The sequence below is a fragment of the Colobus angolensis genome, unplaced genomic scaffold (genome assembly GCF_000951035.1).
Source record: "Colobus angolensis palliatus isolate OR3802 unplaced genomic scaffold, Cang.pa_1.0 Scaffold270, whole genome shotgun sequence".
Lineage (NCBI taxonomy): Eukaryota > Metazoa > Chordata > Mammalia > Primates > Cercopithecidae > Colobus > Colobus angolensis.
In genome coordinates, this window is record NW_012115933.1 from 2029001 (window position 1) to 2048007 (window position 19007).

Below are 19007 nucleotides of genomic sequence, written 5' to 3' on the forward strand. Positions count from 1 at the left end.
AATAAATCATTCATACAGTTTCACATATGACATAATTTGTGTCAAAGACACAGCTTTTGTTTTAACTAAGAACTGGGAAAATCATTGAAATGAACATTTTGTATATAATGACTGTTCAAGCAGGAAGGACTATTCCTCTTCTCACTCTAGGATATCAGCTGTCATTTTCTGGCAAGGCTGAGTACTTGGAAACCATGCTTGAGAAGTAAATCACTTACTTGTAAGAGATAACTGAGTCACTGTTGCCTTAGCATTTAGTTTTATTCTGTAAATATTAAACAGGAGACATTCATAGTTCCTAGGTTTTCTAGCAACTGTTTCATAACTGAAAGCATTGATTATGTTGTCACGGGCTTGATATGCTTGTGCATGTATTTGATGATCATATTTTCATGTAGTTTTATTAGGTTCATTGATTGCAGGCAGTGGGTCAAAAATATGAATGGGAAATGCAGGCAATTTTTTCAAATAGTTTATGCTAATATAATAAGTGTCTGATTTACCATCTAGAGATAGTGGGAATTTCCCTTTCAGCATTTTCATTGTCTATTGAGTTTTCAATTTAATGGCTATAAATGTTTCTAAATATTGGAGTCTTGAAAAGTTGTTCATGCTCCTTCTGATATCAGGACCTTCACACATGTTTTCCCTCTTGGTTTGCAATATTCTTCCTGATCTCATTTATTTGATGTATGTCTTCATTATTGTCCAGTAAATCTTCAAGGGTAGGGACCATGTCTGTTTTTCTCAACAATATGCCCATTACCTAGCACCATGCTGGGAACACATATATGGTAGGCCCATAATGGATATATCTTAATGAGAAGGATAGAGGGAAGGAGAGAAAGGCAAGAGTTCACTGGCACCTTTAAAAAAATGTTTATGTGAGGAAACAGAGAAGACTTGCCGTGATCTAGCAACATGCCCAGTGAATGGAAGAGAAGGAAATGGAATTAAGCTATTCTGTGTGCCCCTTAGGTCAGGCCCTCCACTACATGGTCCTGCTTCTCTTGCATGAGTTAACTACTCATATCATAAGAGCATGCTTTTCTTAATTTTCTGCACTAGCGAAGCAGAGCCATGTATGTGCTATGGCCCATATGTTGAAACTTGTTTATCTACAGCTAGCCAGATGGTCTGTAACAGCGCACAAAGAAGCCATTTGGAAACTTTCAGAGGGTCAGCACGTTTTGAAAACAACTCAGAGTAATGCATATTGTGATGTCATTGCTTGCTTTAAGCTTACAGTGAGGAATATCTTGTTAGGTACTGAATATGAAACATGCAGACTTTGAGAACCAACTCAGAGGTTCTAGCCTCCAGAGATAGAAATTTATTTAATTGGATCATCCTTTAGACTTGTTTTGTCTGCATGTTCTCTGGAAAAGGAATATAATGTTTTAATTTAAAATACTTTGCTTTTTAAGTTGCTGCTGGGTTAAATACATTTTTTAAAGAAAACCTGCTTATGCGGTACATGTTAACAGAGATATGATGTGGTCATCAATAAAAATGTAAAAGAAAATTTGCTATAGCTGATATGAAACAGAAAGTGAAAGACATTGACAAGTATCAGAAGTAGATTTGCAGCTAACGGTTCTGTTTAGTCTTTGGTACATTAAAAAAGGCAAGATGAAAGAATTATACCTGTACTAGTAGAGGGGGAAAATGGTAATCTAAAATAGCAGATGATAAGAAATATCTGGAATTTATCTTTGATGTGGTATTATGCAATATTTTTGGTGCCAAATTACCTTTTCCTAATTACATTTTGATTGGGCTATTATTAAAATGCTCTTTATTCTTTAAACCCACACAGTCTCACAGTAGGAGAAGTGGTTCAAAGCTATGATGAGAGGCAGCAGAAAGTCAGCTGTACATATAAAAGTTTGTTATGGATAATTCACAGAGTGCATGATCCAGTTGTAGGAAAAATGAGCTATAACTATCCACAATCACAGAGCTGGGGAATCTCATGGATAATCTAATACAACCCTCTACTCTTCTGCAGGTGAGACAACACTAAAACACTAGAGCTGTGTTTCATCTGAATTTGTTTGAAGGAGTATGGTACAGGGCAGTACTTTCCTCTATATAATATTTGGTGAAGAAATAATTTTTAAAATCCGTCACATAGGTATTAATAGAAATGAGTTATAAGAAAAATGCATTGAGACAAAAAATCTTGTTGAAGTATGTTGAGGCAAAACAATGAAGTGCAAAAACATACAAAAGATCTAAAAGACATAAAACTACATTTCAGTAAATATATTCAGAACAAATATAACATTAAGAAAAAACAACAACAAAAACTGACCATCGTTCACTGAAAGTGAGCAGTTACTGAAGTAGGGAAAACCTAGCAGTTACCCAGATGAGAAATTACTGTAGCATGATCATTGCAAGTGCATGACACTAAGTTGCAAGGCTCACTGTGATGACTGCAATATAGGTAGAGCATCCTGACAGGAAGGGTGAAGACCCACAAGGAACCCCTTATCCCTGAGAAGTACACCTGGAGTACTGATACAGAGAAGCTGCCTGCTTCTGTATGTGCTCTGAAATAGTCAGGAAGCAGAGCCTATGAACAACTGAAACTTTTTCTTCCTGTGTTTTTCCTCTTTAGTTATCTACAATGAAATTGTATTCATAATGCTGATCTGAATGCTTTGAAAGGTATTTTATTTTTAGAATGATCATATTAGTGAAATTTTTCTTAAAGACTACATTTTGACAAAGTGTCCCCAACAGTTTGAAGGCAAAGGGTTGTGATATTGAAAGGTTACTATCAAGTAATCACATCATTTTATATCTTAAGCCCAGTTTTCAACCTTCACTCTGAGTAAGAATTATCCAGGGAGCTTGTTAAACATAAAGATTCCTTGGTCCCACTTCAAGAGACTCTTGTATGTTGTGTCTGGTGCAGGGGTGGGGGTAGGGAGGTGCAGAGTGAAGAGGGCTTTTCACCAGTCTAGCAGGTGATTCTGGTACAGCTGGTTCCACGTGTTAAAAATTGCTATTTCCAAATGTGCTGGCAAACTGAATTACCTAGCCAGTTCTGTGTGCTATTAGTGAGGAAAAGCATGCTCAGTGTGAAATAATATCCAAATCATTAGTATATGGTTATAGAATCTTGCCAAAGAAATGCACCGTTTGTTCACAAGCTCTCTCTTACATATCCTTTAGTGCTCAGTACTTATTGTTGGTACCAAAACTCCAGGAAGCTTGCAGAGGAAAATAATCCACAGATCACCTTAGTTTACAAATATGATATTTAAAGACACATAGATGTTTAAGTGACATCTATTGTTATGGTTTCTTTCTCATTTGGCCTTAAGGCCTCTCTCGAATGTGGCCATCAGCCAAGATAGCCACTCTCTAGAAGAGACCTGACCAGGGGAAAGTTAGATTGGAGTGTGTTGGTCAAGTGAGGCACAATGAGGAGGTGAAACCAAAATGCATGAAGCAAGAAATTATTACTCGTAGGGCCCAGAGAATTAGGGGTATTGACAGGAGGCCCATGGTAAGTCTGGAGGTCACAGGGAGCTCAACCAGCAGTTGGGGAGCTAGACAGAGAGAGGACCTGTGGACTTTGTCCTTTTTAAGGTCCATGGTTATCCCTTAGGCTTTCCTGAAGGGATTGTGGGTTGGCTAGTTTCAATAAAACATCTGAAAAATTGGGGGGTGGGAACTTGCTTGTATGACTCTGGTGTTGACAATTAGGTTTTGTGTGGTCAACAGTTCCACAATGGGAGGGGAAGTTTTCACTAGGCCAATGGTGACGGGTTATGACTAGGTTGCAGATAACTTATGTCAAAGTTAAAAATGGATGCCAAGACAGCAACTATGTTACACACATTTATGACAGATGCCGAGCTGGCAAATTCCCACGTGATTGAGTGACTCCTCATGTTAATGAAGTTTATTTTATTTTCAGTTGTTACGGGTACATACTAGTTGTACATATTTACAGAATACATGTGATATTTTGATAAAAGCACAAGGTGTGTAATGGTCAAATCAGGGTAGTTGGGATATCCATCACCTCAAACATTTATAATTTGTGTTGAGGACATTCCAGAAACACTCATCTAGTTATTTTGAAATGTACAATTATTAACTGTAGTCTCCCTATTGTGCTACGAAACACTAGATCTTATTTCTACTATATAACTGTATTTTTGTATTCATCAATCAACCCCTCTTATAATTAATTAATATTGGCACCAGCACAGGGTCAAATGAGAATCAATGCATCACATTCCTTATAGCCAAGAAGCTGATCAGATGTTTGTCAACAAAACAAAGATAAGATCTTTGTAAAACACGTGTTGAATATTAGCATTGGCCAAGGTGTACACTTTCACCATTTTATGGGTGTGTGTGTGTGTGTATATATCATGGCAATGATTAACAACATCTCACATTTGATTGTTTATTACTCATCAGTCATTCTGATAGTCTTCACAACAATCCTAAAAATTGTTATCTCTATTTTATGGGTGAAGGAACTGAGGCTAAAGGAGTTAGCCTTGTAACTCCTTTAACTTGTTAAGTAGAAAAATTTTAACTTGTAAGTAGAAATTAACTTGTAAGTAGAAAAATTGAGCTCAGCTGACTTGTACTTTTCATTGTTATGATTTTTTGTTACTTAAAATATTTTAAAAATATTTTTGTAGAGATGGGGGGGTGGTCTCACCATGTTGCCTAGGTTGGTCTCAAACTCCTGACCTCAAACAATCCTTTCACCTCTGCCTCCCAAAGTACTGGGATTGCAGGTGTGAGCCCAGCCTGTACTTTTCATTATATTCTTCCTTCCGGCAAAATACATCTCAGTGGTTGCTGACTGGTTTTGTGGACCTGGAAATCTGCAACTGAACTCTGAGGAGACTCACTCTAGGGGGTTCAAATATCTTCTTTATTATACAAAGTACGACAGAGTCCCAAGTTCAAGGTCAAATCCTAGATCATTGTGAAGGGCACAAAGATTATGATTCTTGCCTCCTCATCCTATTCTTGGGTTTTTCCATTTCCTGGGTATCCTGATGGTTTTTCCTAGTTATGCATTTCTTTTGTAGCCTGCCTGTGATAGTTCATTTTATGTATCATCTTCATTGGATCATGGTGTACCCATATATTTGTCTAAACATTATTTCCAGATGTGTCTATGGGGGTATGAATGGATAAGGTTAGCATTTCAATCAGTTCATTCATTAAAGTGGATTGCCCATTTCTGTATGGGTGAGCATCATCCAATTTATTGAGGGCCTGAATAGAGCAAAAAGGTGGAGGAAGGGAAAATTTGCTTTGTGTCTGACTGTTTCTCCTGCCCTGGGACCGTCAGCATGCCAGTTCTTAGGCCTTTGGCCTCCTACTGAACTACACCACTGGCTTTCCTGGGTCTCCTGCCTTCAAATTGCAGATCATGGGATTTCTTAGCTTTCGCAATCATGTGAGCCAGTGCCTCAGAATAAATCTCTCCATCTCTTCCCTTCTCATATATTGCTTCTGTTTCTCTGGAAAACCCTATAACCTGCCCTAACTTCTATTGCCCTATAATGTGTACCTTTCTATACTTTCCTCATTAAAACATATCTTCCCTGTATTCCATTCTATCTTCTGTCTTTTAACTGCTAATTAATCAAATACACGAATCCATTCAGGTGCAAGATCCTCTTCTTACATGGCATATCATTACATTGAGCCTAGCAACTTCTTTGATCAGTGTCTGAACCTAAAAAGTATTGATAGAAGCGTCTCACTATGGGACAAGTTGGTCATGGAGAAAGCAGCTCAAAGTATGTGCCTCCTTGACTAGGATTCTGTAAATCCTAGAGTTATTTAATTACAGACCTCCCAGGGGCCCCAGAAGCTGAAAGCCTGCTGTTATCCAAACTTATCTACATGACTTGGGCCAGGTCTATTTTCTGCCAACATTAGAGCAGAGAACTGAGGGAATTCCCTAGATTTTTAAAGCAAAACGAATGAAGGTAATTAGATAACAGCTGAGATTTGTCAGGAAATATTGGCCAGTTGCCTCCAGCTCCTGGTCTTTGTGGAGATCTGCTTCTGTGGGGTAGCTTTGGCTGCACTCCCAGCCCCAGAGAGCAATTCTAGTAACCATCAATTTCCTCATCAACAGCTTTGTATGAAATATTAGAATATATTTTGGGTGTGGAGATAAAATTAACACCTGAAATTTTTTTCTGGGCACATAAATCAGAGATTACTCTTCAAATTACTTATTCTCTTGGCTCTTAGAATTTTAACTGCAGCAAGCTTTTACACATTGGCATTTAATTTATCTGTAAAAAAACTTTGCTTAATTCAATCAATTAAGGGAAAATTTGGCCTAATTGCCATCCATCCATTTGGATCATGCAGAGTACAAATGTTTTGGACAAAAACCACTTCTTAAATATTATAACACGAATTCTAGTGTGAGATGCAGTTTTACAGCAAAATTGACTAATAAAGACAGATAAAATGTTTTTATTTCCATTTCACCATAGCAAATATTAAGAAGGATACTAATATATTTAATTTGTCTACTATTAGTGAAGACAGTTAAGGAAAAGATATATATTTTTTAAAGAAGCCATAACCAGAATTTTAGAATGATCTTGTTAGACAAATGTGAACCTATGAAAGAATAAAGCAGAGCTTTTAAATTTAATATTTCAAACAAATGGCAACTGATGAAACATCTAAGACCCATTCATCTGTTAACATTATCATTTTATCATATTCAAATTATTTTAATAAAAGAAAAATCTAAATGTACAGTTTATAACCCATTTTGTGCCATTTATGAAAGCTGTGTGACCTTGGACAAATTTTCTAATCTTCCTGTTTCTGGGCTTCAGATACTTCATCTGCAAAATGGAGATAATACTATCCAGTACCTCACAGAGTTGTTGAGAGGATTAAGTGATTAAAAATGTAGAGAACTGAGAACAAAACCTGATGCCCTGATGTCTGAAAGATGTCTGCTGCCAGTGTTTACTCCTCCTCCCCAATCTCCCTTCTTCCTTCAGTGGCAGGCACTTCTCTGAAGTTACTGTTCATCCTTCTAATCAATGCTTGAATGCTTTTAATATACAATATTTTTGTCTTTCAAAACCTTATATAACTGTGTAAATTTTACACATATTGCCATATTGTGTGCATTCTCCTGCAACCTGCTTTTTTCTCAATGCTAGGATTTTGAGATCTCTTTTTATTGAGAGATGTAGATCAAGTTCGTCAATTTAAATTTACGGTATTTTGTTAATTGAATACGCTGCAATTCATTCATCCATTTTCCCTCTCGTGGACATTTTATTTCCAGTTTTTTGGTTTTTTTGGAATTATAAAGAATGCTGCTGTGAGCATTTATGGATGTGTCGCCTTGCATATTAGTGAGAATAGCTTCCATATGGGGCTTCTCAACCTTTTTCACTTGGATTGCCCTGCCAGATGTCACTGTGCCTCTAAGCCAGCGCTGCCCTAAAGGCTGAGGAGGTCAGTATCTTATGGCATAAATCATAACCCATGTGCCTATTTAATGCAGACCTGTTGGGAAGCCCTGCCCCTTCCAGGACATTGGTCTTCAAATTAGGGTAAACACACTGAACCAACACCCCCTGCCAACATGCGCTCACACGCATGCACACAAAAACACACGTGTATGCACACACAAACACAGAGGCTTTTCAGTATGAATGGTTGTTACAGGAATCGATTTTCAGATCCTAATATTGATAGCCTGAGAGCCACATGTAAGTTCCCACTTTGTTATTTGCCATCTTCTTCTTCTCCCATACTTACATTAGAAAATTATTTGTCATTTACTGAAATTTCAGTTTAACTGGGCATCGTGTACATTTGTATGCGTGTGTGAGTTTGTTAAATCTGGCAAAGCTAGTGGAGTTAGAAATGGTCTTTTCACCCTTGAAGGGATGATCTGAATTCAGATATATTGTAGAGTGGGTTGGCAGGACAAATTTTGTTTAATGATGTCTTCTGTTACATTATTTGCAAGTTTGAGAAGGGAGGAGGTAAAAACGTCATGTTTGTCTCATGTAGATCAACATTACACTTTAAAGTAAATACATGTTAAAGATAAATTAGTGTTTTCTATTTTCTTGAACAACATTTATTCAGGCTGAGAAAGATTTCCATTCCCTTTGACAAAATTATTGGATACTATAAATCTGTATACACTTTTTATTTGGACTCAATGTCCCTGCTCACTGTTACCCATCAACCAATGATTCACTCATTTGTTCATTCTTATGTTCTTATTAAATTTACATAACTTAAGAAGTATATGTCATGGATTTTACTGTAAAAAATGCACTTCATCATTAACATACTGTTGGTAAGCCTTGTACTACTGGTAGCCTCCTTCCGTTTATTTTGCTACGAATTTACAGTGAACCTAGTTTCATTTTAGCAGTAAACAATATTCATCTCTGGATATATAAACTAAATGAATGAAAAATTCTCATTAATTTCATTGAAAGATGCATTCTTAATATAATTTTATATTTAATAATTACTTATCAAACTTTGTAATACATTTAGCTTTTGATCAACAGTAATTTAGTAGTAATTAAAGAGGAATTGCTAATATTTAAATTACCATTTAAAGTGGTAATAATTTCTTATATCAAGAAAAAGTTTTTAATCCTCACCATCTTAAAGTAATAAGATAAATATTTTTTTCAGTTTTTCATTATATACACATTTCTGTAACAATATGTTAGAGTGGTCAATGAAAGATATTCAAGCATAAAAATATATTACTATAAACTTCAGTAATAAGGTGGAATGGAAATATAAGTCAAAACAAAAAAGGAAACAAGATAAATTTTTCCAAATGTTAAAGAAAAGCTGCTTGCGTATTTTAAAAAATAGATGGTAATGGTTATCTGATACCACTTTTGAAAGAATGACATCAGTTTTATTTTGTAAATGTCAGCATTTATAACAATTTCAAAATTATATATTTTGCAAGTATTTAAATTTATTATTAAAAATTATATCTCAATTTAAAAATTTTCAAGTGGCTGCATAGTTTTCCAAAATTATTTTATGGAGTACATGTGTAAAAAGCTTAGATGCCCAACAGTATGCTGAAAGTGGAGTTGCTATGTAGGAGGGTGTGTATATCCTTACCTAGATTTTTTGCCAAATTTTAAGTGGTTGCCTTACTTTGCACTCCCACAACAGTGTGTGGGAATTCTCTTATTTCCATATTTTCTCAAACATTTTGCATTGTCAACTTTTAAGTTTTTGCATGTCCATAGAGTGTAAAATGCTATCACTCTGTGTTTTAAGTTTGCACTTCCCTGATTACTAGTGAATTCCTCTTCTGTGAACTACCTGCTCATATCTTCACCCATTTTTCAATTGATTAATGTACATATTTGTAATGTAAGGAACTAGTTTTTATAGGATGTTGGCTTTTGCAGCTTATTTTGGGGAAAACACCTTTAAATTTCTTTTACTCTTCTAATTCTCAATCTAATCCTTAGCCAAAAATATTTCCCTTAACACGACATTCTTATTTTTCATCTGTTCCCAGAGGGTTCCCTCTTTAGAAGTTAACTGCTGATTTTCTTTCTATGTAAGGCATCAAACCATCTGGACACTTCTGACAACATGAAGAGAACTACATATTTTTACAAGCCTAGATATATAGGTAACTTGATACAAATGAATAAAAAATGTAAAATAAAAGCAATTGATTACTTTACTAAAAACCTAGGGTCATGTTGATTGGTTCAATAAGATTTGATTCTTTAAAACCTGAAATTGTTTAGAGAGAAGCATCCCTCTTGAGGTATTCAGTGATTATTTGAAATATGGGTAATCCTTGATTTATGAGCAAATTGACTAAGGCAATGGTTATAAATTGAGCCAATGAAGTATTAGAATTGGTTTATGGAATGAGCTAAACCTCATGAAGGATACGGATATTTCCAGGATTTTCTTCTCACCATTCTTTTCTCTTCGGTCATCAGATCTCTTTTCCTGGTCCCTGAACACTAATGTGGGCAAAGCCCAAAACTTTCTGGTCACTTTCAGGGATAAGAAAATGTCTTTTCAATGATTAAGAATAAAGTATTAAAAAGTCCATTCTGATACAGATGAAAACTTTAGTGCTAAAGTCATTTAAGTCCTTTGTCTGCAGCTCAGTCCTAATCTGAGGTGTTTAACTCAGGGACCTTTCATGCAAAAGACAGTGTAGTCTCTTGTTTCACACATCCCACCCTTTCACTTTTTTCCCTGGTTGGAAGAGGAGGGAAGATGAGAGGAAATGGAACACATGAGGAAAAGGAACAGAAGTGATTTTAGTTAGCTGGTGTTATTGTTCTTTGATATGGCAGGTGTCTTTGGGCTGACGTTTTGTGGATTATGTTTTGGTTTAATTGGACACAAATCCATTCTGATGTGGGTTCTGTGCTCTCCAGATAACTTCTTCCAAGACCCCCCCTAAGCTCCATGACCTCCTACTACTGGGATTCCTCTGTTTCTTACAGGCCATCTTTCTGGGTGTCACATTGAAGCCAGCTCAAGCCTACCTACTTCTGTGACCTACATTTTGCACAAGGGCAATGTCACACATCTTGGCCATGCCAAGAGCTAGAAGTGTGGCTCCTCACTAGGCACTACTGTTCTTTCTTCCACCTTGCTTTGGAGGGTTGTTCTAACCAGCCTCCCACAGAATTTCGTAGGCCATGGCTACTTAAAGTGTGGTCTAGGGACCAGCAGCATCATGTGGAACCTTGCTAGAAATGCAAAAGAACCTCAGGCTCCGCCCATGCCCCATTGAATTAGAATCTGCTTTTTACCATGATCCCCAGGTGATTCATGTGCACATTAAAGTGTGAGAAGCTCTGACTTAGGCCAGAGGCAGGCTCTGGTCTCTATATTCAGGTTGACCTCTGCACTCCAGGGAACTCATGTAAGGCTCTCTCAAATTCTCTCACAACACCCTCTTTGGATCCAACCTAAGCTTTTGCAGCTCATTCTCATCCTGCTGGGGCACCTTATTGCTAGAACTTCCAGTTTCTTAAAATTTCTGTAGGAGTCTCTGTCATTTGGTCTGGAAGGGAGAGCACTTTCTTTCTTCATGGGTAGAGAGGACAAAATTCAAAATTCTTGCCCCTAAGGCCTGGAAGTCATTACCACCCTGACCTTCTTAAAACAGACTAGAAGGCCTAGGTAGGATGGGAATGGAGGGGCTTGGGGGGTCAAAGAACCAGTTAATTCTCACCAAGTCTTGAGGGGAGGTGTCTGGTGGATCCACAGTTCCTCTTCAGAATGTGGAGGAAACAATCACCTCGTCTTTGGTTTGGGGCTTTATTCTGAAATTCCGTGATAATTGGAAGAGTTATATTCTTTCCGTTATAATAAGAAGGATCCTTCTATTTTATGAGTTTAGAATCATGAAATGTGATCTAATTTTGGAAATTCTTTTTGTATCAGAAAAATACCAAAGTTGATAAGAATAAATGAAAGATTCAAGTGTAATTTGTGGACTATGTTATTCAGACCAATGATTCTAGTAACAAGAAATAAAATAGCTGGATAAAATTAAAATAGAAAAGCACCTTGAGAGCACCTGACAACATAGTAAAGAAACAGACAGGGAAATGAACCCATAGAAGTAAGCAGAGCCCAAAGCTCTTTCTATTCTGAGAGAACTGCCTGTAAGGGGCTGCTGGGTTTCACTTCTGCTGGACTTCAAGTACAGAAATGAAGGAATCTTCCAAGAAGGAGAGTCAAATAGGAGACTCCCCAAATTAAGATCAGACCTTAAAGAGCAGAGATATCCCCAGGGTAAAAGTCCACAACTGATACGGTTTGACTCTGTGTCCCCACCCAAATCTCATCTCAAATTGTAATCCCTACATATCTAGGGAGAGATCTGGTGGGAGGTGATTGGATCTTGGGGGCAGTTTCCCCCATGATATTCTTGTGGTAGTGAGTTCGCATGAGATCTGTTGGTTTTATAAGGGCTCTTCTCCCTTCACTTCTCACTCTTCTCTCTCCTGCCACCCTGTGAAGAAGGACATGTTTGCTTCCCCTTCTGCCATGATTGTAAGTTTCTTGAGGGCTCTCCAACCATGTAGAACTGTAAGTCAATTAAACCTCTGTCCTTTATAAATTACCCAGCCTCAGGCAGTTCTTTATATTATTAGCAGTGTGAGAAAAAACTAAATACAACTAAACCCACTTCAGCCTCACTAATACTCAATTCCCATTTCTGCCCCTTGGTATCTTTGGATGGGGTTGTCTTGAGTTGGTTGCAGGGAAGAAAAAAAGGGGGAAAAATACTTTCCTGAGAACTTGGAGCCATCGTCTGTTCTAAAACAGATTTGCAGGCTTGGTTCACATTGTCTAGGTGGTCTATGGGACCCCAAGCTTCTGAATTTGGTTGGAGGTGGGTCAGAGTGAGTTGCTAATACTTCCAGGCATCTGTAGCTATCAGACATAAATCCTCTTTGCAGAAGTCTAGTCTTCAAAGGATTCCCATTAATATTGTTTTAAGGACATTATCAGTACATAGTAAACAAATAAGCACATAAGGAAATAAGTAAGAACCAGAAGGAAAAACTGACAGTAGAAACAGACTCTCAAGATTATAATTATTAGAACTCTAAGACAGATTGTAAAGAAGAAATAAGAATATAATAAAGTAAAATATATGAATGTTCATTTATTAAGTATTTGAAGTCAAATATTTTATATATGTTACATTAAATGTCACTTCTTAGGAATTTTTTTTTTTTTAATAATTGGATCGGTACTCAGATGCGTACTATGTGTATGCCCAGAAGACAATCACATATCAGGCATAGGTTTTTTTTTTTTTATTGCTCTAAGCACCTTTTTTTTTCCTCCTCTCTTTAAACTTTCTGGTGGGGTATCTTTTATATTCAATAAAGAACATCAAAGTTTGACGAAATTTTACATATCCATGTAACTACCACTTCTTTATTATTGAGCGTTTCCAGCACCCTAACAGATCACTTATACCTTCACCACTCAATAACTGCAAAGGTTACTAATATTCTGAACTCTATTATCATAAGTTAGTTTTCTTTGTTTTTGAACTTTGTATAAATAGAATAATATAATATGTATTCTCTGGTGTTTAGTTTCTCAATGTTTATGAGATCCATTCATCTTGCCGTGTGTAGCACTAGCTGTTTCTTTTCAAAATTGCATATATTCCATTGAATTCCATTGTATAGATATAAAACAATTTATCCATTTTATTATTGGTAGATAATTGGTTCGTTTCCATTTGGAGACTTATGTATAATGCTGCTATGACTATTCTTGCACATACCTTTTTATAAATACAAGCATTCAGTTCTTTTGGGAACATACCCAGAAATGGAATTGCTGGGCCATAGACCACATGTATCTGTTGCTTTAGTAAATACTGCCTAATAGTTTTGCAAAGTGGTTAGACCAATTTATATTCCTAGCAACAATGCAACAGCATCCTCCAAAAACCTTTTATTTGCCTTCAAAATTAAGGTCATCTAATATCATTGCCAATTTATGTTAATGAATTTCCCTAAATTTTTGAATGGTAAATACTTGAGAAAGGGAAGCTTTCATGGTGACTTCTGCCTTGCCGAGGTTGTCAGCTGCCCATGCAGAGAAAACCAGAGTCAGGAGGTGAACGAATTCAAATAACACCATAGTTATTCATTTAAATCATGGTGCCTGAGGCCCACATCACCCTTGACCTTTCCCAGTTTTACAAGCGAGTAGTTTTCAGTTTTTGTTTTAATTGGAATTGGGTTTCTGACACTAGCAACTAAAAGAATTCTGCCTAATAGAGAACTTGTACTGAAAGGAACAAGGCAAAAGCTTGTTCAGTTTTTCCATTTCTAATATCTCAAAGTTTGCATTTTAAGAGTGAACATTTTGCTTCACTGACTGTATTGTGTAACATTTTATACTTATGTACCTGTAATTATGATATAAAGTGTATACATCAAACATTGCACATGTGGACAATTGGAACTCCTGGTAATATTTACCCAGGGTTGCTGCTGCAGGTAGGTGGAGCTTTCTAGATCTGCATGGTTTTAGGTGGGGGCCAAGTAGTATAAAGAAACATCTATTTCCTTACCTTCCACAACAAATGTATCAATCCATTAACACATGAAAGTAGAAAAGCCTCAGAATGGGGGGAGGTGTCTTGTGGATTATTTTTCAAATAACTGTCATTTGCATTTGAAATACTAAAGAATTATGCTAGAGAAATTCACATTCAAGGGGCGGGGTGAACACTTTTGGCAAAATATAACATCATAGCTTATCTTTAGGAGACACCATAAATATCTAGGTGAAAGAAGGTAAGTATCAGCTACAATTGTGGAGTCAGAGGATCTTTGCATGTAGAAGAAATGTTTATAATCTGGCAAATAAAAGAGGAGAGAATAGAGAAGGCCGGGCGCGGTGGCTCACGCCTGTAATCCCAGCACTTTGGGAAGCCGAGGCGGGCGGATCACAAGGTCAGGAGATCGAGACCACGGTGAAACCCCGTCTCTACTAAAAATACAAAAAATTAGCCGGGCGCGGTGGTGGGCGCCTGTAGTCCCAGCTACTAGGGAGGCTGAGGCAGGAGAATGGCGTGAACCCAGGAGGCGGAGCTTGCAGTGAGCCGAGATCGTGCCACTGCACTCCAGCCTGGTGGACAGAGTAAGACTCCGTCTCAAAAAAAAAAAAAAAAAAAAAAAAGAAAGTTGCAAGAGCTCTCCCACCGTAAACTGTGCACGCTGTGACAAAGCTCTGACTCTCCTCAGGATCCTTTTAATTAATTAATTAATTTTGGTAATTCAGTGCATTTGTTTACTTGACAAATTTTAATAATTAGAATTATTTTTTTAGAAAAAATAGAGTTCATTTTTGTTGAAATTAGCTTATCAGTCATCTATGAGATAATGCTTTTATTCAAAAAAGTTAACTGACTTTTTATAAAGCAACTTCTCACAACCAATCGGAGTCTGGATACTCTTTTCTGGTAACTTTCAAAAGAATCAGATGAAAGTAGGAAAACGTCTCTTCTTCCAATCCTGTTTGAAAAGAATATGCCTTGTTTTCAATGCGATGAATGTCTGATGTATCTGGGAGTATTAAATTGCTAATTGTTAAGCAGATTTTCAAGGTGATTTGGGAAGTTCTAGCTTGCTCCCACCACTAAAATGCATACACCTGGCTAAGAATAGGCTCATGCACAAGAGCATTCAAGAAATACGTTCACCTAAATATGATTAAACCTGTATGAAACCCAGGTGTCCTAGTCTGCAGGGACCCCCTTCTTCTCTCCTTTGGCACCCTGAGTCATATGTGGCAGAAGGGGGTACTGTCTTTTGCCTTTTCCACCCCAGGTGTTGGAGATACCACAAAGCATTCAGGTCCTTATTCTACCCTGCTTGTTACTTGTCACCTCACTCAAGTGTTTCTATGTAACCATCCTCTGCTTTTTTAGGTCACCGCTTGCTGTGTGGTAACCGGTTCCCCCTTCTTGCTGTTTTTCTATTTCTGTTATACAGTAAGGGAGGGTTTAGGCCTTACTTAGGTCATACATAAGATCAGGCTGTAACACTGAGAAAATATTACTGCAACACATGAGAATTGTGCTTGTAGCACAAGGGAATTCCAACATAGAAAATATTACAGTGTATCATTGCCCTAAGTCCAGTAGCCATGGCCTTCTACAATGGGGAATTTTTCTCATGTCTCTCCCCTTAGGTCTCGCCTATCACCCGACAGTGGGAAGGCCTTGGAAGGCCAGTCTCTGCACATCTTGCTAACATGTAAATTGAGAGAGAATGAGTCAGTTTTAAAGCTGTACTTAATTTTTTCTAAGATGCCATTACTTGTAAGATGCAACATTGTTCTGTGCACCTCTCTGCCAGCAGGGGATTTATTTACAAAGGTATAGAGAAACCACAAAAAAATGTGCAGGAAACTGGGGTTAGAATTTAAAAAGCTGTTACTACCTCACCACAAAAGAGTGAGAGGAAGATGTTACAGACATCTGGAAGGAGAGAGCTTTGTCGAGCAGGTTGAGTGGGTCAGGTAAGCTCCCAGGAGGGAGCAAGGGAGCAGCCAATGCTCTGCCCTTACTCTCCCCCTCCCTCCCATCTCCTGCCAGGCCTCCTCATTGGTCCAACCCAATGTGAAACCAGAGGGCGCAGGAGCATGTCCACATTGTCTAACCATCAGCCTCACAAGGAGAAGTGTGGGAAATGGATCTGCAAGGGGAAATGAAAGACATCTCTGGTACAGCTACTAAGCAAGAATAAATTCTGGTGATTAAACTATGAGGCACTGCTTTCTTATCACTTAGAATTTTTATTTTACACTTATTGAAAGAGCTCTGTTCAACAGATAAAGAAATGGATTTATTTTTATTCTGCAGTACCTTTCTGGATTTAAAATAACTACATTTCAATGCTAAATAATGGTGTAACATTTTTGAAAACATTTGTGATAGGTATTTTTTCCCCAAAGATGACTACGATAATAACTCTTGTTCCACGCATGCTTCTAGAACCTTACTATATCCACATTAAGACTGGAGGCTTGGTTTCTCCCCACTTGAATCCAGGCTAGTTTCTGTCTTGCTTGTAACCAAAAGAATGCCTCAGATGTGGTATGGTATGACTTTCCAAGCTAGGTCCGAAAAGATGATTCAACTTCCACCGTGCTTGCTGGAACACTTGCTCTGAAGCCCAGAGTCTCCGTGTTAACTGTCTGACTACCCTATGGCTGCCATGCTGTGAGGAAGCCCAGACTAGCCCAACTCCAGAAGGACTACATGGAGAAGCCCCAAAACTACATGACAAAAGATGCTTTGCCAGTTTCCAGTAGCTCCTGCTTGCTCCACTTCTGCTGTTCTGGTTCCAGCCAAGAATCACAAGGTCAGGAGATCGAGACCATCCTGGCTAACATGGTGAAACCCCGTCTCTACCAAAATTACAAACCTCATGAGATATTTCTTAACTAGAACCACCCAGCCAAACCCTTCCCAAATTTCTGGTCCACAGAAACTGTGAGAGAGAATAAACTGCTTGTTGTTACTTTAAGCCACCAAGCTTTGAGGTAATTAGTTATGTACCAGTAGTAACCAAAGTAATTTTATTTATTTATTTATTTATTTTGAGACAGAGTCTCACTCTGTCACCCAGGCTGGAGTGCAGTGGCCGGATCTCAGCTCACTGCAAGCTCCGCCTCCCGGGTTTTCGCCATTCTCCTGCCTCAGCCTCCCAAGTAGCTGGGACTACAAGGCCCGCCACCTCGCCCGGCTAGTTTTTTGTATTTTTTAGTAGAGACGGGGTTTCACCGTGTTAGCCAGGATGGTCTCGATCTCCTGACCTCGTGATCCGCCCATCTCGGCCTCCCAAAGTGCTGGGATTACAGGCTTGAGCCACCGAGCCCGGCCAACCAAAGTAATTTTAAATACCAATTGTACTCAATAAATGCTGTAGGGTCATGTGTTGCATAACTCTTAATTGATGACAATATGAATAACCATGATCAAGTTTGTACATGCACAGGCAGTGACAACTACGTCATGACATTCTCCTAGTCAACAACAATTGTGAGATGCCATCTTTTTTTTTTTTTTTTTTTTTTTTTGAGACAGAGTGTAGCTGCAGTGGCCTGATTTCAGCTCACTGCAACTTCCGTCTCCTGGGTTCAAGCGATTCTCCTGCCTCAGCCTCAGGAGTAGCTGGGATTACAGGTGTCTGCCACCACGCCCGGCTAATTTTTGTATTTTCAGTAGAGATGGAGTTTCACTGTGTTGGCTAGGCTGGTCTCGAACTCCTGACCTCGTGATCTGCCCGCCTCGGCCTCCCAAAGTGCTGGGATTACATGCGTGAGCCACTGTGCCTGGCTGATGCTATCTATTTTAAGATGCATCCTAGTGAAAGAAAATGTGCAGAAAATATATCACAAGATTGATAAGGTGTGGTAGTATTAATGTAAAGGGAAGGACAAAGACAGTGCAGAGAGTCAGTGATCTTGTCGGTAAGGATATTTATTTTGAAAAACTCGAATACTTTGTAGTTAAGACGACATACTCATTGACAAAATGATTAAATGCAGAAAAAGCTACTAAGAAGACAATAAAATCACAAAAATCTCACCATTCAGAGATGAACTTCCAGATTCGTAAATGTATATAGACACATATAGCTATGTGGACATAATGCTTTATAAATAAGTTTATGCTACATTGCAGGTTAATTTTGTCACACTTAAAAACATGCTGAGAGGCCAGGCGTGGTGGTTCATACCTGTAATCCCAGCATTTTGGTGGATCATCTGAGGTCAGGAGTTCGAAACTAGCCTAGCCAACATGGCGAAACCCCATTTCTACTAAAAATGCAAAAACTGGCCTGGCATGGTGGTGCATGCCTGTAGTCCCAGCTACACGGGAGGCTGTGGCAGGAGAACACTTGAACCTGGGAGGTGGAGGTTGCAGTGAACGGAGATCGCGCCACTGCATGTGCCACACAGCCTGGGAGACAGAGACAGACTCTGTCTCAAAAAACAAAAACAAAACCAAACAAACAGGCAAACAAAAAACATGCTGAGATTATGTTTCTACCTCAGTAAATAAAAAACCTACACTCTTATTTTTTAATGGTAGCAGAGTATCTCATGTTCTTAACCAATCATCCAGTGATGGACATTTTGTTGTGCCTTTTCAATTTCACTTTTATGAAGGCATATTTATGCATTTATGTTTTCCCTGTTGTATTATTATCTCTTTGTGGAGAATTTGTAGTTATAAGACTGTTGGATTGAATGGGATTTATTTATAATGGAGTACAAAAATAACATTTATGATTATGATATGGATTGACCAACCTCCCACCAAAATTATGTCTATTCATACTCTATCAAAAGTTTTTGATAATGCCAAATTTCCTTTTCTTTTGCCAGTGTTAGGCTTTTGACATTTATCTGATGCC